The following is a 4806-nucleotide window of genomic DNA, read 5'->3' as shown; positions in this document are numbered from 1 at the left end:
ACCTAGTTATATAAATGTATTTAACCCGCCAGCCCATAGTCCGTGCCCTAAGTTTAGGAGACTCTAAACCTCCTGGTTACATTTAATTAACCAGCTCATTATATATATTAAACAAACAGAACAAAGTCAGTGCCCATAACTGAGTAGAGTCTAAATCTCCTGATTACGTATACTTAAATACACAGCACAGAGTCAGTGCCCTAGAATGAGCAGACTCCAAATCTTCTGGTTATATTTATTAGACCAACCAGCACAGAGTCACTGCCCTAAACTGTGGAGAATTTAAATCTCCTGGATATACATGTTTATTTAGCCATCCAGCACAGAGTTTGTGCCATAGACTGAGGAGAATCTGAATCTAATGGTTTATTTATTAGACTAGCCAGCACAGAGTCAGTGCCCTAAACAGTGGAGAATTTAAATTTCTTGGATATACATGTTTATTTAGCCATGCAGCACAGAGTCCGTGCCCTAGACTGAGGAGATTCTGAATCTCCTGGTTATATATATTTATTTAACTAGACAGCAAAAATTCAGTGCCTCAAATAGAGGAGAATCTAAATCTCCTGGTTATGTATATTTATTTTACCAGCCAACAGGGAGTCAGTGCCCAAGAATGAGCAGGCTTTAAATCTCCTGGTTATGTATATTTATTTAATCAGCCAGCATAGAACCAGTGCCCTAACATGAGGAGACTCCATATCCCCTGGTTATATATCTTTAACCAGCCAGCACAGAGTCAATGGCCTAAGTTGAAGTGACCCCAAATCTCCTGGATGTATCCATTTATTTAACCAGCCACCACACAGTCAGTGCGCTAAACTGAGGAGACTCTTCTTTCGACTGTGACGTCGAGGAATGGACAACGGAGAACTACAAACTTGCATATACGAAAACTGACAAACACAGACCAAATACTTGACGACACCAGCAACCATCCCAACACACACAAACAAAGCTATATCAGAATGCTATTCCAATGAGCCACCACACACTGCAGCACAGACGAACTTCGGAAAACAGAGGAGAATCACCGATACAACGTATTCAAGAAGAATGGATACCCAAAGAAATAGTGCTCAGATTCCTCAAGAAGAAACCACGACAAGCAGACCAAACACAGCCAGAAACCCTAACCCCCTGACCATACATCAAAGAAGTTTCAGAAATGACAGCAAGACTACGAAGACCCCTCGGAATCCTAGTAGCATACAAACACAACAACACTCTCAAACTAAAACTAACAAAATGAAAAGACTCAGTACATCACATGGACAAAACAAACGTCTTCTACAAAATTCCATGCAAGGACTGCCACAAGCACTTTGTAGGACAAACTGGAAGAAAGTTAGCCACCAGGATACTCGAACACCAGCTAGCCACAAAAAGACACGATCCTCTCTGCCTCATAACCCTACACACGGATGTTAAAAATCACAATTTCGACTGGAACAACACATCTATCCTGGGACAGGGTAAGCAAAGACATAACAGATAAATCCTAGAAGCCTGGCACTCCAACCTCAACGCCATAAACAAACACATATATCTCGATGACATCTATCAACCCCTCAGAAAACTAACAGGAAATGATATCACCACAAACCCCAGAAAACCCATCCAGGAGAAAGATAAAAATAGAAAGCAGGAGACAACAGCTTCGGTTCACTTGGAGATCGCCACTGATGTTACCTAGCCAGGTAATGAAACGTCTGAATATCAAACCTACACCTCAGCGAGCAAATCTACACCCTTGTTAAATAATTAGATGTAACCAGGACTTTTAGTGTCTCCTCAGTCAAGGGCACTGACTCTGTGCTGGATAGTTAAACAAACATGTATATCCAGGAGATTTAAATTCTCCACAGTTTAGCGCACTGCCTCTGTGCTGGCTGGTTAAATAAATATATAATCAGGAGATATAGAGTCTGCTCATTCCAGGGCACTGACTCTATGCTGTGTATTTTAACCAGGAGATTTGGACTCTACTCAGTTATGGGCACTGACTCTATTATGTCTGTTTAATATATATAATGAGCTGGTTAATTAAATATAACCAGGAGATTTAGAGTCTCCTGATTTTTGGGAACTGACTGTGTGGTGGCTGGTTAAAACTTTTATAACCAGGATATTTAGAGTCTCCTCAGTTTGGGGCACTGACTCTATACTGGCAGGTTAATTGTATATAAACAGGACGTTTTGAGTCTCCTCAGTTTAGGGCACTGCCTGTGTGGTGGCTGGTTCAAATTTGTATAACCAAGATATTTAGAGTCTCCTCAGTTTGGGTCACTGACTCTGTGCTGGCTGGTTAAATAAATAGATACCACCAGGTGATTTAGAGTCTCTAGTGTAGGGCACTGACTGTGTATTGGCTGGTTTAATATATATAACCAGGAGATTTAGAGTCTCTTCAGTTTAGGGCACAGACGATGTGCTGAAGTTATAAATACATATAAACTACCAGGAGATTTAGAGTCTCCTCAGTTTAGGGCACTGAATTTCTACTGGCTAGTTAAATAAATATGTAAAACAACGAGATTCCGATTCTCCTCAGTTTAGAGCACTGACTCTGTGCTGGATGGTTAAATAAACAAGTACAAGGAGGTTTAAATTCTCCACAATTTAGGGAACTGACTCTGTGAGAGCTGGTTAAATAAATAGATACAACCAGGAGATTTCGAGTCTCCTCAGTTTCGGGCACTGACCGTGTGTTGGATCGTTTAATATATACAACCAGAAGATTTAGAGTTTTCTCCGTTTAGGGCACTGACTTTCTGCTGGTGAGTTTAATAAATATATACAACCAGGACATTTAGAGTCTGCTCATTTTAGAGCACTGATTCTGTGATGTCTGGTTAAATATATGTAACCATAATATCTTTAGACTCCTCAGATTAGGGCACTGACTGTGGGCTGGCGGGTTAACTAAATTTATATATCTAGTAGATTTACAGTCTCCTCAGTTTAGGGCACTGACTCTGTGCTGCCTGGTTAAATAAATGACAGCCAGACTACTAAGACCCCTCGGAATCCTAGTAGCACACAAAACCAACAACACTCTCAAACAAAAACTAACAAACCTAAAAGACCCAGTACATCCCATGGACAAAACCAACGTTGTCTGCAAAAATCCCATGCCAGGACTGCCACAAACACTACGTAGGAAAAACAGGAACGAAGTAAGCCACGAGGATAGATGAACACCAGCTAGCCACAAAAAGACGCGACCCTCCCTCCCTCGTAGCCCTACACACGGATGAAAAAAAAAATACCATTTCGACATGGGACAACACATTTATCCTGGGACAGACTAAGCACAGACATGTCAGATAATTCCTAGAGGCCTGGCACTCCAACCACAACGCCATAAACAAACAAATAGATCTATTTCCGCCAACTCCAAACAGACCCCACCACCAAGGATAAATTTCCCTCCCCACCCCTATCAGCGTTCCGGAAAGACCACTTCCTCCGTGACTCCCTCGTCAGATTCACACCCGACACCAATCCAACCTCCACTCCCGGCATCTTCCCCTGCAACCGCAAGAAGTGCAAAACTTGCGCCCACACCTCCCCCCTCACTTCCTTCCAAGGCCCCAAGGGATCCTTCCATATCCATCAGAAATTCACATGCACCTCCACACACATCACTTACTGCACACAATGTGGCCTCCTGTACGTTGGGGAGACAGGCCGTCTACTTGCGGAACGTTTCAGGGAACACCTCTGGGACACCTGCACCAACCAACCCAACCGCCCCTTGGCTGAACCCTTTAACTCCCACTCCCACTCCGTCAAGGACATGCAGGTCCTTGGCCAACTCCCTCGCCAGACCATGGCAACACGACGCCTGGAGAAGACCGCCTCATCTTCTGCCTAGGAACCCTCCAACCACAAGGGATGAATGCAGATTTCTCCAGCTTTCTCATTTCCCCTCCCCCAGCTTTTCTCAGTCTCAACCCTCAGACTCATCACCACTTTCTTGACCTGCAATTTTCTTCCCAACCTCCCCCCCACCCCTCTCCAGCCTATTACCCTCACTTTAACCTCCTTCCCCCTATCGTATTCCCAGCCCCCCTCCCCCAACTCACTCCCGCCTACCTTTCATCTTAGCCTGCTTGGCACACCCTGCTCATTCCTAAAGAGGGGCGTATAACCGAAACGTCGATTCTCCTGTTCCTTTGATACTACCTGACCTGCTGCGCTTATTCAGCAACACATTTTTAAGCTCTGATCTCCAGCATCTGCAGTCCTCACTTTTTCCACATAGATCTAGATACCTTCTATCAATCCCTCAGAAAATGAACAGGAATGACACCACCACACACCCCAGAAACCCCCTCCAGGAGAATGATATAAATAGAAAGTTGGAGACAACAGCTTCGCTTCACTTGGAGGTCGCCATCGATGATGTTAACGAGGTAATGAAACATCCGGATATCAAACGTAGCGAGCAAATCTACACCCTGCTTAAATAAATATATGTAACCAGGACTTTTAGTGTTTCCTCAGTCAAGGGCACTCACTCTGTGCTGTCTGTTTACATATATATATATATGAAACCACGAGATTCAGAATCACCTCAGTCTATGGCACGGACTCTGTGATGGATGGTTAAATAAACATGCACATCCAGGAGATTTACATACTCCTCAGTTTGGCACACAGACTCTGTGCTGGCTAGTTAAATAGATGGATACAACCAGGAGATGTAGAGTCTCTAGTTTAGGGCACTGAATGCGTGTTGGCTGGTTAATATATACATAACCAGGAGATTGAGTCTTCTCAGTTTAGGGCACTGACTTT

Source organism: Chiloscyllium plagiosum, unplaced genomic scaffold (assembly GCF_037043375.1).
Source record: "Chiloscyllium plagiosum isolate Xiang-an unplaced genomic scaffold, Cpla_swu_hap1 HiC_scaffold_172, whole genome shotgun sequence".
Lineage (NCBI taxonomy): Eukaryota > Metazoa > Chordata > Chondrichthyes > Orectolobiformes > Hemiscylliidae > Chiloscyllium > Chiloscyllium plagiosum.
Note: the sequence above shows the minus strand (reverse complement) of the source record.